The sequence below is a fragment of the Manacus vitellinus genome, unplaced genomic scaffold (assembly GCF_001715985.3).
Source record: "Manacus vitellinus isolate BGI_N305 unplaced genomic scaffold, ASM171598v3 scaffold_16_pilon, whole genome shotgun sequence".
Classification (NCBI taxonomy): domain Eukaryota; kingdom Metazoa; phylum Chordata; class Aves; order Passeriformes; family Pipridae; genus Manacus; species Manacus vitellinus.
The window spans coordinates 1,782,345-1,798,856 of record NW_021939189.1 but is presented as its reverse complement, the minus strand read 5'-3'; the positions used below and the strand labels follow the sequence as shown (position 1 = coordinate 1,798,856).

Below are 16,512 nucleotides of genomic sequence, written 5' to 3'. Positions count from 1 at the left end.
TTCACCCCTCCCATCGTCAAGCGGCTCCTGGGCTGGAAGAAAGGCGAGCAGAACGGGCAGGAGGAGAAATGGTGCGAGAAGGCGGTGAAGAGCCTGGTGAAGAAGCTGAAGAAGACGGGGCAGCTGGACGAGCTGGAGAAGGCGATCACCACGCAGAACATCAACACCAAGTGCATCACCATCCCCAGGTACCGAGCAGGGCGGCCCCGCCCGGGGGTCCCGGCGGGTCCCGGCGCAGCCCCGGGGGACCCTCGTGCTCCGGCACAGCCCGGGCAGGGTCGTGTCGCTCCCCAGCCCCGCTGCCCTTCCTGCCGCGTTAGCCCTCCCCTGAGCGCTCGGTGCACACCTAACACCCCCTAAAAAATAAACCCACTGGCTGCAGAATTGAATTACTGTCTAGTAACAAGAGCGGGGAACGCAGGGGAGAAAATATGTCTCCAGCCGAGATGAAAAAAAAGTTGGGAGCGCAGTGTGTGATACGCTCACCGCGGGCACTCTCATTGTCAAAACTTTCAGCGCTTTCTCAAGTGCTGTTGCATTAAGAATTTTTCTTTTTTTTTTTTTTTTTCCTGATTGCTGTATCGGGAAAGCGGTTTTGTTTGGGTTGCGTGGCTTCTTGCGTATTATCGAGCCAGATCCTCCTCCGAAGAGGTGATTTAGAGCCCTGCTTCTCTTATGTTTTCAAATTACTTTTTAACTCGGGAATGCAAATGGCAGAGCTGAAGGGGATTGTTTGGAGTGCAAAAAACAAACAAACAACCAAACTAAACCAAAACAAAACCAAAAAATACTCCACCACGTGAGGGCGAATATAACTGATTTCCCTCCCCACTTTTTGAATTAACATAGGTTTTATTTTTAGCCTCCATTCTGAGCTCAACCCATAAATCATAAAGGACGTGTGTATAACTATCCCATCTAAGAATAATTTTCCAAGTAACTTTCAAATGGCTGCCCACAAGTGGTGTTTTATTGCTGCAGATTGTTGATTTCTGTGAGCTCAGCCAGATGACTGCTGGGTCTGTTCCTGATTGTTGTTGGAGAGTACTTTTTTTTTTCTTTTTTTTTTTTAAACAAAGGCCAAAGTTCATCCCAAATATTTGAATGCTGCATAATTGTGTGCTTCTGCGTGAGAAGATATCTGTGTGTGTGTGTATTCATGCTTCTCTCTGGCGCAAACAAATGTATGCTTTCTTGGTTGTCAGAATGATTTAATATGCAGGAGCTGATACAAAGCAGCATCTGTTGCATGAAAAAGTGAAGCAGGCAGCTTAGAAATGTGGATGTTTGGAACTCCTCAAATTTTCTTCCAACAACTGAAGTGGTTTTTTTTTTTTTAAAGGAAAAATAAAAAGTCTCCTTATCTTTTTGATGGTGAATGACTGTGGTAAGATTTTGGCCAGTAATGCAAATCCAGCTCTCAGCCTTTGTTAGAGTTGCTCAGGCTTTTCGCCTACTTGAAGCAGAAATCAAAACCTGTGGAGCCCCCGCACAACACAAATGCCTTAAAACGTATATTTTAAAATTCTTGGTAAGCAGAGTGCTTTCCACATAGATAATTCCTTGTTTAAACCACTTCCCTGAAACGCTTACCATTTCAAAAGGAGAAAATTGCTTGAGCAGCCCTGCTGCTGTGACCTGGGTATTGTGTGCGGCTGCTGCTGACCCGTTAGGGAGCAGGGCACGAAGCCTCTTGGAGCTTCTGTTACTGGGAACAAGGTGCTTTAGGTAAGGGAGGATATTTTATGATTTAAAGGAAGCAAAGAGTTGTGTTAAATACGATGCTTTAATTAAAAAAAAAATTTAAAGGTTAAAAATAAATAACAACACAAACAAATATCACAAGTCATGAATACTCTCACCTGCAGAGATTGTCCTGGTTGCTCTTGCTGAATGTCTCTCTCTCTCCCAGACCTTGTTCTGTTGATGAAAATCTGTGCAGAAATTAAAACATTTCGTGTTCATTTATGACACAGAGCCCTGGATCCTGCAGATCTTAAACCTTGGTATGGGGGAAGCATCAGCCTGTTTTGGTGGGAGCTCCTTATGCCTCGGCACAAGTTTTTAAGCACAACTTCATATGTGCTTTTATTATTGTTTAGTCTGTATGTCACAGAGATCCAAATGAGCCTGGTGAGGTTAGTCTGTGCTGAGGTGTTCATATCTATATATCAGGGATTGGGGAATGGTGTGGAAATGTGGAACAGCCTGTCTGGAAGTCAGTGGCAGAGCTGGAGCTCTGGCCAGGCCTTGTAACTTTAAGAGCTGTGCCTTCTCTCTGGACTGCACTGCTTGTCCTAATGTATCTGTGAATCTGATTACTGTGTCATTTGAAATTAGTGTTTGCAAGTCAATTTTAGTGTGCTTTTAGTTTGCTATTTGTTTGCTCATTTTATTTAATAATTCTACATGGCATTTTACTATTTACTCAAATAAGTACGTTGGGAGGGGGGAAAAAAGGGGAAAAACCATCATTAAGGATTAGCTCATGTTGTGCATTGTCTGTAATGCATCAGTAGACTGAATTACAGTGGAGCCATGCCAGTGATGACTCTGGCCCAGCAGGAGTAGGGTAAGTCCAAAATTAGCTGTTGTGTCCATGAGACAAAGCAAGTTTCAGATGTAAAAGTGCTTGAGCTTTGCAGAAACACTGCTCCTGGGAATAAGGGCTACCCAGCAAATACCTGTGGTGATCAGGTCGGGTTGTTTCAAGAAAGAACAAGAAAAAAGAATAATTTTTGTTGTCGGGCTAAGGAATTAGAATATCAAATTTATTCTTGCTGTCATTTTTATCTACTGGACACCACAGGCCCCAGGTTTTCCACTGGAAGAACCTGTGGCAAACTGCAAAAGGCTGGAGAGGCCTTCAAGGATTTCAGTGTGACACTCTCCTGGCAGGAGTTTTCCTTCTTGTTTTTACTGCTGGAGGAGGAAGTAATTTCCACCTGAAAAACTTGCCGGTCTCAGACCATCTGATGGTTTCTTGTGCTGCAGTTGGTGGTGCTGAGCAGGATGGCTCCTGCAGAGGACCTTCCTTCCATCCTCAGCTGGGACACAACTGCCAAAGGGTCCTTCAGACCTCTGTGCTCTGAGCTGGTGGGCTTTGGTGTCAACCTAGTGAGTCATAGTCAGCTGGGTCTGCCTGGCAATAAGATACTTTTTCATACTTTATTGGGTGATAAAGTTGAAAACACTCATTCTTCTGCCCATTAAAATACATCCTTTGTAGCAGTTGCATCAACCTTGAAAGCTCAGCTTTCAGGATTTTTATCACATTTCCTGTGCCCTGGCAGCATTTTGCCCTAGAAATGAAATGTGCAAGTCTGAATTATGGTGAGTGTTTCATTCAACCTGTACTGCAGAAACCAAAACATGTGATGGGCACTCAGTAATTTCTAAAAGCTGTGCAGTGTCCGTAGTCTTGCTGATATGGGATGAGACAGTAAATGCTTTGCTTTGAGAACTTTAATGGTGTGCTACACATATGAAGACATAAATCTCACGATATTTTGTAATATATTTTCATATGCATATTTTTCTTTTGAACTTATTACTGTCTTTATTTGTTTTGGTATCACCAGTGGTTTTAGGGGAGCCAGGATTCTTGTATGTAAGGAGCACCTTCTTTTAAGTGGTGGGGTTTTTTTTAATTTAGAAAATAGTCTGGAGGAGAGGTGGGTGTTATTTCTTGTGGAACTCATCTGATAAGGAGAGAATGTACCAATTGAAATGGAAACAGGGTACATTTGCTTCTTAAAAGTGGCTGAACAGGGTAAGTGTTCCTTAAATGATTTACATTTTGGTGGGGAAAACCAGGGATAATACACAAGGAACATAATACAAAAGGATCACAATACACAAGGATAATATATAAAGATTTTAAGATCATCTTGGCTGTGAGCACAGCTTCTGTTGTGTTGGTAGTTGACCACACAGTATATGCAGGAATTGCTCATATTCTTTGCTTTGCATTAATAACAGGAAATATGAAAATTCTAAGTATATTAAGTGTCAGTGGGTGTCTCCAAGACCCTCAAGTAGGTTGTGATTTCACACCATGGTGTGATTTTTTGGGGGTTATTGGATTTGATGATCCTTGTTGGTCCCTTCCAGCTTGGAATATCCTGTGTTTCTGTGCTCTTCTTTTGAGACTGGTGCCCATCTGGTTTTGTTAATAAGCAAAGGGCCAGCCACAGTTCTGTGTGTCCATGTGTAAATATATATATATATGTTTTTTAATGTCCATTTTAAACCACCTTGTTTTCAATTAGGCCTGTCCCTGTATGGGAGGAGCTTTAATATTGCGTGGGCTTGTTTAGGAGTGTCTGCACTGGAGATGGTCACAGTGCAGCCCCTGTGTACACACACACTCTGGCTATCACTGTACTGGTTTGCTCCCTATTTTACTGGTAATTTGACTGCTGCAAACCTGTGTCCACTGACCTCTGTACTGCCCGAGCTTTATGGGCAGGTTTTACAGCCCTGGCCTAACCTTTGTGCTGCCTCAGTCCCCACAGGAGCTGCTTTAGCTGTGGCAGGGATAGCTCAGGGTGCACTGCTCTACAGACCCGTTTGTAACCAGCTTCTGTGGCCTTAGCTGGACTTGGCAGGACAGGGCTGAAGGTGAAAACACGGTAAGTGCCCAAAGGCCTCGGCTCAGGTGACTTTTTTGGCTCCTCTTGTCCACCTCAGTGCCCAAAGGCCTCGGCTCAGGTGACTTGGCTGCTCTTGTCCACCTCGTCCTCCCTGCCATGGAACCCCCCTCTCTGGGCGCAGGTTTCTGCTCCTCACAACCCCTCCAACTCCTTCTCCCCACCCCTGTGTTGGAAATGATGGAACTTTGCTAATAACTTTTCTGATTACGAGCCCCAGAGTCAGTGCCTCAGATGCCGGCACGGATAAGGGGTGTGGGGTTCCCTCGTAGGCCGCACGACGCCATTTCCAAAACCAAAACGCTGCTGTGAAGCTCAAGCAATAAATGTTGGTATAACCAGTCAGGGAGCAACTAACTGCACATTCAGTTATTTCAGCAGAGATGGAGGAACTGGGAGAGGAGGGAAGTGAGGGAAAAATCACAGTTCCTTCCCTCAAAGTAGTTCCTGCTGGAACAGCACGTCAGACCCAGCCCTTTATTGAGGTATCTCCTCAAATTTGTAATTTCTCTGTCAACAGAGAAATACAGTTCAAACCCACTTGTGTTGGTTTTGAATACAATTTTTTTGGAGTATATTGTTTTTTGAATATATCTTTTGATAAGTATATATTTATCTTTTTACCTGAGATGTGCAGGCCAGCTCACATTTTGCATTAAAACTGGTGGTAGAACTCCTCTCTTGACATGAAAAACAGCACAGCAGCGTTTATACAGAACATTGGGGGCTAAGGGGAAAAGATGTCTTTTGCATTTGTTGAGATGCTTTCAAATATTCATATCTCTGCCTTTTTTCCTTCTCCCCTTTCTCAAGAGACTAAAATAGTCAAAATAGCTTCTGAAAGGGCTCGTGATATTCTCGTTATATTGTATAGTAAGTGCTGGATCTGTGTGAATAAAATATTTAAAATGGTTGCTTAACTCTTATAGTATTAGGAGAAGACCCTGAATATTGCAGTCATTTAAATATAATGAGAAATAAATGCAAAAAATTGATGAAATAAAGAAATACACACTGCACTGGATTATCACATCAGGGATCCAATTAAAATGAGTTCTTCTAATAAATATTGGTTTAATAATGTAAACTTGTGATTGCTATATTATTACAACAAAAATAAAATTAACAAGATTTAATGGACTGAGCAGCCATTAATTTTCACTTGTTAATTTATTAGGAGCTTCTAATGCTGTTAGATGCACGGTAATGCCATTATCCTGCATGAACTACTTGATGAAATAAATAGGGCCAAGCAGTGCTTGAGTTAAATTGAAATCAGATTTTATTCCCAAATTATCTTTTTCTGTTGTTTGGGGTTTTGTTTTTTATTATTACTATTTTTTAGCTTTCCTCTATTGAGTGCAATTAAATTTTCAGGGATGGGATGCAGCACTCTCTTCCAGTAAAGGCTTATGAATAGTCCTAATTAACTTTTGTCCTTGCCTGCCTTGATGTGTTGTGTAAAAAGCCTTTTCCAGTCTCGAGCTGCTTGATTGGCAGTGGAGGGAGAGATGGGAGAGAGGAGAATAAAGCCAGGGCAGAGATTCTTCCCCAGGCACTGCAGTTCCAGCAGGTGGACTCCACCAAGTTCAGCAAATGTTTGCTAATTCCATTTGGACCAAAGACGAGGAAATTGGTAATAAGTGGGCTCCTGTCAGTGATAGTGCAACCCAGGAGACAATAATGTGTGGATTGTTGCAGTTAATACTGGTTTTAAAGGCTTTTTGAAGCCTTTTAGACCTGATCCTGGTTTGTTCACACATCTCTCTTTGCCATGGTTTGGGTGAGCAGGGAAGTTTGGTTGCTCCTGGTATTGTGGCTCTGCACAAACAGAACACAAAGCCACAGCTCTTTCTGTGTTCCTTCAGAAGCAGAGATCACAAATGTGAGCAGAAATAAACTACTCTGTGCATGGTTATTAAAAAAAACCCAAGGGTAACCCTTACCTTCAGAAGAACCCAGCCAGGTAAGAAATAATAAAATAATAACACCCTGCTTTGTAGAGGATCACCCAGGAGTCATCTGAGCTCCAGTAGGAAAACTTTATTGTCAGCTAAGGAGCCTGTTAAACCTAATCCAGATTTGTTCATGCAGCAGCAAGGTGGGTTTCTCTGTCCTACGTGGCTGTGTGTGGTGCAGGGAGATTTTTGATGTATTGGGAGGAGTTGTTGGTGAACCTCAAGTAAGAACATGCTTAAAAATCCAGGAAGACCTACCTGTTAGAAAAATAACCCGTGTAAGTCTAGGAAAGGTGAATAGGTGATCTTGATAAATTTTATGTGTCACAAGAAACACCTTTCCAGCTCGCTTGCTGCTCAGCACTGAGGTCAGGAGGGCAAAGAAGCTGCAGGTTTCAGGTGGTGCAGCTGTGCTGGGTGTGCCCACCTTGTCCTGGAGCACCTGCACCCTCAGCACAGGTGGGCTCTGAGCCATGGATGGGAGCAGCTGCTTCTCCATCTCCAGAGGAGTATGCACCAGCTTAGGAAAAGGGAGGGTGTGAATCCTGCAGAGAAGATTGCAGGGGATGAGGTGTCAGGAGCTGAGGTGTGAAGAGATTGATCCCTCTCCCTGGGACTCTTGCTTCTTCCAGGCTGCAGGATCCTCAGGAAGGAGTCTCAGAGTCAAGGTAGTGGGTTAAACCATCCTTAGCAAACTTTATAATTTGTGGTTGAAAATGTCAGCAAACTTTTCCTTACAAATGGTGTCATAGGAAAGGCCGGAGTTTATCTCTGAGTTGGTGACGTTCATTAACCGTAACACAACCTCTTCTGAAAAGGAAGTCAGAGCAGAACTTTCCTCCTTTGTGGTGAAGCTGCAGCCAGCACTGGTTGAGTGATGGATGCTGGTACTGACTCTCCTTTTTCACAAAAACAGAGGCGAAACTTTGTCCTTCCTGCTCTTGTTGCTTGAATATGAAAAGAGAAATTCACTTACAAATGTAGAACAGTTAAAGTTCACAAAAATATTGGGCTTAGAGGAAGACGTGTGGCACTGAGAATGCCTCTGTTTCTGTGTTGAATGTGAAGCTGTTGTTGCTTTATCTATTTAACAGCTAAAAAATCCCCTTTTCCCCAATTTTTCTTTCCCTCCATAACTGGATTTTCAGTGTTGCTGTGTGGGAAGACAAAGACCCAACTACGAGCACCTTTAGTTTTGTTGTTCTCAGAAAGACCAGATGTGGTTATTTTCATAGGGATACAAAGTCTGTGGTTTCCATAAATATGGAACTTCACAGAAAGGTCCTTTTTATTGTTTGTTGGACAAATTGTTGTTGCCCTTGACTCAGATGCAGGGATGGTTTGTAGCACACGTGTAACAGTATCTGAAAAATTATACCAGTATTTAAAAAGCACTCTTTGTCTAAAAGAAAGGGCTAATAAGCAGCTGGAGTCTGGAATCTTTTCCCACTCTTTTTGCACATGTGTGGTTACATGGATTTCAGTAGATTTACCCCTGATTTCCATGCAAGTGAAAGCAGAGTCAGGCCAGCACAGGAAGGCAGTGAACTGAGAAACGAGGAGAGAGGTGTTTGTAGGTCGAATATTATCCACTTCTCTGTTTTCAAGTCAGGGCTTTTGGGGTATCTGTGGGTTGTTCTCTGTGGGATTTGAAGCCTTCCCAGCAGAGCCTGTGAGACCTGGGGGCTCCAGTCCCACCAAGACTGGGACTCGTCAGCCCCTGGGCTGGAAATGTGGCAGGAAACCAGGCAGGATTGAGTTGGAAGTTTGATGAAAACAATACTTCTCTGGAAAACATTTCATTTTCAGAGGAGCTCTTGCTCCTGTTTCACTGAGGGTTTTCTGGTGGGCACTGATGGAGCTTGGCAGAGACCCTCCACATTTGGAGCTGGTAGTGTCCCCTGATCCTGTGTAGAAGGTGATATTTGACTTTTCTCACTGTGTTGGTTTTGTTCTTATTTTTATTCTTATTTTTATTCTTATTTTTATTCTTATTTTTATTCTTATTTTTATTCTTATTTTTATTCTTATTTTGTTTTAAGCATTTTAATCATTTGTTTTAAGCATTTTAACCATTGGTGAAACCCTTGTTATAAAGTGCTTTTCCCTGAGCCCCATTCCCAGCTACACAAGCACAGGAAGGAGGAAGGTTTCCTGCATAAAGCCCACCCAAAATTACAGGCCTAGAACTCTGAGGAGCACAAGGTCTGCTAATAACAGCTGTCCTTGCTTTCCCAACAGCAGGAAAGGTCTAGCATAGCTATTGATGTTGGCTTGGAACCTTCAAGCCAAACTCTAGTGGGCTCTGGAGACCCCATGCAGGAGTTTCATGGGCTTAGAATGGTGAAAATCACATATACTTTGGTTAATCTTCCTCCATATCTGCTTCTTGGGCCTAAATTTACCTGATTTACTCAATGTAAGCTTCACCATAAGTCAAAACTGCCCTGTTGGCCTGTTTAATGTTTCTTATGTGTTCTGTTAAAAATTTTCTTTTTTTAAAATTTTTTTAATGGCCAGTTCTTGCAGAGGGACGACTTAGAACAGTAGAAAGCCCAAACCAGATTTTAAAACCACTGTGGCTGGAGCAAGCTTTACAGAACAACTAAATGCCAAATTTTAAAAAGCAGATAATCACTGTCTGCTTATCAAAGCTAACACAACTTTATAGCTGATTTCTGTCGCCAGCAGGAGTCTCCTGGCAGTCTGCAAACCGTGTTGAGCTTTGCTCTGAATTAGATGCCATAAATAACTTGTGTGTAGGTAGACAGCTGATCATTGAAGCTTTTTCCCCAAGCCTGGCTTTGCTTGTTTGGTAGAACTATAGGCTGAAAGTTCACCTATAGAGTTGCAGCTGCCTGTTTGTTTTCCCCCAGTCATAACTGAATAAAGATCTGTTTTGACTTGTGGATTGCTGCATAATGGATGTACACTGTGGTTTAGGGAAGACTGGAAACATCAGGTTTTGCTCCACAACACTGTGTAGCATCGAGCAAAATATTGTATTACTGCTTGTACCTTGCTCTTAACTACCTCCCAAATCCAACTTGCCTGTCAGAGAATTTAATTACAGTTGTGAAATCTTGATATTTTTAAAAACCTGATGCATTACCCTGCTGCTTTCAAAAGCTCTCTGTTGCTGTTCAGCCTCCCTTCCATCCTAAGAAAGCAGTTTTAGTTCTTGCTGGAGACTTTCTTTGAAAATATGCGGGTGCTACGTCAGGGGGGAATATTCGAATTCCACAGATGTTTGGTGGTAAACCTTCCCCGGGTTTGCATATTTTTTATCTATTCATCTCTGTGCTGGTGCCTCCCTTACACACGGAATATTTGGGCTGGTTGATGCACATCACACCCCGGAGTTCTGCTGCCCAGCTCGAGTTTGGAGTCTGTTAGCACAGGTCCAGGGGAAGCTCTGTACATGCAGCCTCATGTTCTTAGTTCAGTAACATTATATAACCATATGGGAATTTAATGCCATCCAAATACAAAATGCTAAATGAAACAAATATGTGGCTGTCAAGCAGTTGTGCTGTTGCTGTTGGACTTTTACAACCACGGCAACAGCAGTTGGAAAATAGGAGATTTCTGTACCTGTGTCTTTGTTTTGTGTTGCTTTAAAACTCCTTTGCATCAGAAGACTTGTGGGGAATTGTTCTGAAAGAGATGACTGAAAACTAATAGCTGGCCATCTGGCTGGAAACAGCATTATTAATTAAGGGTTCTCTTTTAAATCATTTACAAGTTTGAAATAAATGCTCTTTTCAAAGCTGTTGGAGCAGGTTGAACTTGAAGCCTTGCTGTGGGAAACAGTGTATTTGATGTATCTCCTCACGAAAATTAAGGATGGAGAAGTAACCTTTGTGATGATCATTACTAAGATAAGCTAAAAGCAAAACAGCCTCTGCATTAGTCCTTGTGTGTTTTTAATGGTTACTTTCTTTAAAGGATAACAATTAAGTTCCAGTGCTGTCAGCTGCTCCCATTTAAAAAAAAAAATCATAAATCTTTGCTCTGATAGTCATTGAGTCCTTTTGAAGATCTTTTTATTATGGTCTTCCCACCCCCTGTTTGTGACCTTCTCATTTTATACCATAGGTCTGACCTTGAAGTGTTTTATATCAGAAGGATTTTTACCCCCTTTTGCTGATGGGGAGAGTGAAGTCCTGAGAACTGGGTTGACCTACCCGAGGTTGTTGGGGGCAGAGGCAAAGCAACATTTAGGTGGCAGACAGTGTCCCATATCCTAGACTTGAAGTGCCATTCCTCTTGAGAGGGCCATGGGAAGATTCCCAGGCTCTGAATGGAAAACCAAAGCTGGTTCAAAAGCTGTGTTTTTTTCTGAATTATTCCAATAATTCATAACATGTGGATAATTCTATTAATAAAACTAATTTTCAGTTAAACAGAGGAAGAGGCTCTATCATTTTGGAATCAAAGACTCAGAATGGTTTGGACTGGGAGGAATTTTCCAAACTCACCTAGTGCAGCTCCCTGCCATGCCCAGGGACATCTTTTACTGGTTCAGGTTATTCAAAGCACCTTCCAGCCTGACTTGGAACACTTGGAGGGGTATTCCCAGCCTCTCTGGGCAACCTCCACACAAAGGAAGTGCTGAGGATGCACCTCCTTGGATGCTCAAGCGGTATTTCACTGTCCTTCCAGGTTTTCCAGGCTTGGTATGAGCACAGCTCCTTATTCCCTTGGTTTTTCAGTACCCTCAGGGTCCCAGGGATGTCTGAGTGACAGAAGAACCATCTTAAATTCAAACCTACCCACATTGCAAGTTCCTGATGGTTGCACATAGAAAATATGTCTGAGGGTGTTGGAAGAACTGTGTGGCCATTTAGATGGAATTGTGCATAGAGTTTAAGGGAGCACCCTTAAATAGTTCTGTGTCAGCACCCCCTCTGTTCCCTCCCTGTGGTTCTCCATGTGTTTCCTGGGGGGTCTGTGCTGGAATTCGTGGTGCCAGGCACAAAGGAACCCAGGGAACAAGTGAAGGCCTTGGGAGTGATGGCCTGAAATGGAGTTCTGTCAGTCACTGCTTTGCATGCCAGGCTCTGCTGGTTCGAAAGCCCTGCTGAGAGAGCTGCTTCTAAACAGGAATAAAAATAGACATTTGAGTGTTCTGATTTTAGAAAAAAAAAGAGGCATTTATTGGATTATGATTGGCTGGTGTCTTTGAAGCTGGAGACAGTTTTATATTACAGAGTTTCTCACTCTGCTTATTCTCTCAGTTCCTGCTCCCCCCCTCCCCCTTTTTTTTTCCCCCTCTTTTCTTGCTTTCTATTTTTAGGATGGCATTTCAGAGTTTCTGCTCTACTGGCAGGACAGCTATTCCAGAAGAAAGAGGAAAGGTGGGAGGTAGAGCTAATGAGCATTAATGGTCTGTTATTAATTTGGCTTTTGAGTTTGACTTTGTGTTCAAAGTTTATATGTTTCCAGTTTATCTGATAGTGGTTGAAAGATGTGGTTGTGCTTGAAGCCATTGATCAGGTACATTTTGACAGCCTTTGCACTTCAATAGAAATAGGAAGGAAGTTTAGGACTGGAGAGAGGCCATTAAAAGTTTTAGGACAATTCTTTGTGCATTTTATATTTTGTTAGATATCTGTGTATATATTTAACTTTTTAATATGTGTCTATAAATAAGTAAAAACTTGTATCCTATAGAATTAGCTTCGAGTGGAAACTGGTATTTAATTAATCATTCTGTGGGGAAAAAGTATTGTAACTTAATTTAAAAAAAAAAAGTTGATGATCTCTTACCATTGGAACAAAATCTGAATAGCCCTTGTTCAGTGCTACATGTGCCTGCATAAATGAAATAATGGGATAATGCTGTTCCAGTCAGCTCTAATGCTGATCAGAGTTGCTTTAAGGGCATAAAAGCAGGGAGAGGGAATTCCACAGGGGAGGAATAGTTAGTGGGGATGGATGTGACATTCCACCATCCCTCCTGGGGAAGGGCCTGGGCTCGGGCTGTTCCTGAGCTGCAGCTGCCCAGGGACTGGGGGTTAATTTTGTGCCTTTGTGACTTGCCTTCTCCTGGGGGTGTTTTTCTTTCTTTATTTGTTTAGGGGTTGGGCGGTGGGGTTTTTTTTTGTTTAAATGTTATTTTTCTTCCTTCTCCTGCGGCGGAGAACCTTGAACAACAGGAAAAGATGGTTATTGGAAGGGCAAGGAAAGGAACAGAAAGGTTCTCTGTTAGGAGAGCAAAGGTGTCACACTCAGTGTGACAATGTATAAATCAACCCAGCCAGAGATGTTCTTGGTTTTGAAGCCTGAGTGGGATTTGATTTTTGTTATTAGTCCAGTAAGTCACATGTTTTTAACCTGTGTGACATTTCTGCACGTGCAGAGCAGCTCTGAGTTCACACCACTGTGAGAGAGGAACTGGGAAAGCCTAAAAGACTTCGTTGCCCTTTTGTTTTAGGATCACTCTTGATTTTACAAATTATATTCTGTTTCAGCCTTAATTTTGCTTTGCATTCACTGTGCTGCCTGGAGCTGTGGAGAATATTTTTCTAGGCTCGTTTAAGGGTTGAGTGTTGTCAAAAACTGGCCAAAAGTCTTGCCAGTGTAACTGCCTATGTAATGTATTGCTATAAATTAAACCACCCAAGGATTATTTTTAGAAGACAAGGCTTATTTCAAAACCCAGACCATAACTTTTCTACCAGTGATTCAATAACTTATTCCTGTCTGTTAAAAATTGCACCTCACGTTGAGTTGGAGCCAGTGCGGGACTTTTTTTTAAATTTAATTTTAATTTGTTTTTTTCCCAGCAAGTGGGGTTACTCAGAGGTACTTTGGAATAACCAGGAGACAGACATGTCTCTTGGTCCACAAAAACTGCTATGCATAGTTTATTTTATAGCTATCACGGGCTGCTGCTTAATCTGAAGTTGGCAATCCTTTGGGAATGCAGTGCACAGGCTTGCTGAGAGCATAACCTTTCTCCAGTTTTGTTTTCTAGTGTTATCTCCTGGCACAAAAGGCTGGAGGAGGAGGAGGAGAGAGCAAGTCAAGTGTTTCAAATTTGTGTATATTTATATCCACCCCAGTAGTTTTCAGGGCCTGCAGAAGGTGACTGAGGAAACCAGGTCCGTGTTGCACAGCAGTTTATGGGGATGAAGCTGCTCTTCATTCCTTTGGGAATTTTCAATCCAGTTTTTCCCAGGCTGTGAATAGGTTGGCAGATGCTGCCACGCCAGCCTGGTGTAGCAAGGGGCAGTATGTTGGTGGAAGTTGAGAGAGCAATAACCCCTGCTTTTTTATTTGTCAATAATTTTTTATCTTGTACTTTAAACCCAAATATTTTCTTGATATGCCAATAAATGGCAGAGTGGATTTGGACTGAGCAGACGTCTCTGGCTGTGCTGCTGTGTCTCATTAATGTCGCTTGGAGGCCAAGTTAATTTTAACAGAAATGACAACTCTGAATTATCTAATTTCCATGTACTTTCATACTGTCGTATCTGCATATTATGATAATGGTACAGCAGTAACACAATTTTATTTATGGTTTCCACTTCAATGAGTGCAGTTCTTGTTACCTCCAAACCACTGCAGGAATGTTACTCACAGGGTGAACCACTGGGCTTTGAAGAGCGTGACTGTGATGGAGGGTTTCGTTTCCTCACATCCCACACCCATGACTGGTAGTTTCTTGACTGGTAGTTTCTTGTCCCCGTCGTCGCTGCCGGGGACTGTTCAATACAGGTTTGTGGCTTCAGAGGCCCGTAGGTATGTCATGATTTCATGGTGAATAGGCATCTAACCACATGCAAAAAGCCATCGCAGTTGGCCATTTGGTGGCTGCGCTCAAGGCGCCTCTGAGGTGACAAACACTGAAGATGCAGATTCCTTTTATGCCTTTTGATGTCCCCTTTAAAACAAGACTAACCGATGCTCATTGTGGAAGGTAAGTAGCCCATTAGTGGCCATGTCCTTTAATGAACAACCTGAGCTCTTGAGGTACCCTCAGTCTGGCACTTCTCCAGAGTGTTGAAAGCATTTTTTTAAGCGTGCTTTGTTCCAACGAAGTGAAATGTGGGTGCAGAAGTGTTGGGTATTGCCGGGTTCTGCAGGGATCTGGCTCCGTGCAGAACGTGAGGGGCCCTGTGACCCTTGTGCAACAATGAGCAACCCTTGAAATGCTCCTCCTTCTCCTCAGCCCTGCAATCCAGGCGTTTGTTAGCACACAGATAAGCTAATTGTACAAGAGGCAACATCACCTGGAGATTGCCTAATCCTGCCATGTGCAATAATCTGCTGACCAGATGTGCTGGACAGTACAGGTGTGAAACGTTATAACTCTTTAACCCGCTCAAAATGAGCTGCACATTTTGCCAGAGGTGAGAATATTCCAGAATATGGAATATTCTGCAAATGGCAGTGACAGGAACTGTGCCTGGAGTGTGCTGAAAATATACTTCTTAAAATCTTATTCCTTTAAGTTACATCAAGAGGATCTTGTATAATCTAACATATTGGTGGTGGTGTCCACATGCAGCTCTAATCAACGTAGCATTACTTTCCTTGTCTTTTTGCCTTCACTGAAGCTCTTCAGGAGATTATTTCAGCTAAAACCTCCTTCTCTGGCATTTGGTCTCTTCCTCTCAGTGCAATAGCAATACTTAAAGTGATAGATCAGCACCTAATAAAAGTGGGATTATCTCTAAGCTGGGAATAAGTAGAAGGAGCCCACTGTGGAAATGACAGGGCTTGCTCGTCATCACAGATTCCTTCCCTAACACTTGGAGTAACTTCCAGCAAGGTGTGAGGGGCTTCAGAGCACTTTGTCACTCGCTGCTTTTTACTACTTGCGAGCCATTTAGACTTTGGCTGTTCAAACTGTTCTGATGATCTCTCTCCAGTCATGCAAATATCACAAGCTGTTCGACTTGTTCATTTATTCTCTTGGAAAGGCAGAGAGGAAAAACAGCCTTGACTTGCACCCTGGAGGGAGCTATGCAAAGCCAGGCTGAGGATTCTGGAGAGGGGGGGAGCTGTGGAGTTTTCTATTCTTTTGTTGATTAGACTTTGCTTTCTGTCATCTCTTAGCAAATAATGAATAACAGTCATAGGATGCTGGGAGACATGAAATCTGGAAGTGTTTATTACAATATGTGTGTGAACCACAGTCGTCACCAGAGCTGATTTTCTCACGGACCGGTCTGGTCTCTGCCTGGGGCAGAAGTTTACAGCTATCTCTGTAATAATAAAGGCTCAGGGACTTTGGTATTCCTGCTTCCCAGGTTCCCCGTGCATGGCAATTACTGTCCGTGCTGCCCTCAACACCTGTCTCTGATTTCCATCAGCAACAAAGCACTCTGCTCCATAAAACCCTTTAGCTGGTTGTCTGTAGAGCACTTCGCTTTTACAAAACCCCACAAAAGCAGATAAAAGCTGAGTAAAGCCGTTGCTGCAACAGGCCTAAAACAAACTTAAAAAATCGTGAGGTTTTTCCTTCCTTCCCTTCGTGGTTTGTTTTTGTCTTCATTTTTTTTCTCCGGGGGAGGGGTGTGAGTAGTGAAGGTTTATCTCCAAACGTGAACACTGAAATTTTGTGGGGGGGATTGTGCAAGCTGTTGTTTGAGTTTTTTTTTATCACCTTCTCCACCTTAAGAACTGCTTTTTAAAAAAAAAAAAAATAAAATTCAGATTTCCATGAGCTCAGTCCTGCAGGAGAGCTCCCCATGATCATCCCTGTTCCCTGTAGGAAGCTCTTCTGCCCCGTGCACCCTCGGGATGAGTAACAGTGGTCCCACCACACTCACACGACATGTTCTCAAGAGTTTTGCCACACTGAGCCTCGTGTAAGTCAGTGGAACTAATCACATGTCTGAGTTTAACCCTATGATTCCCTTCCCGAGGTCTGCAGCTGCTCCTGC

At 42.8% G+C, this 16,512-nt stretch overlaps 1 protein-coding gene across 2 annotated transcripts in view; it reads left to right on the top strand.

Annotated features, from left to right (window-relative positions):
• Window positions 1-6: 6 nt before the first annotated feature.
• Window positions 7-16,512, top strand: part of SMAD3 (SMAD family member 3) — a 77,996-nt gene continuing 61,490 nt past the window's right edge. The window contains exon 1 of one of the 2 annotated variants that reach the window (XM_018069586.2): window positions 7-188. The gene's annotated coding sequence lies outside the window, so the exon portion shown is untranslated. Of the gene's footprint in view, window positions 189-4,423; window positions 4,635-16,512 lie in introns of those variants that run through there. The other variant, XM_018069592.2, reaches the window with a different exon arrangement.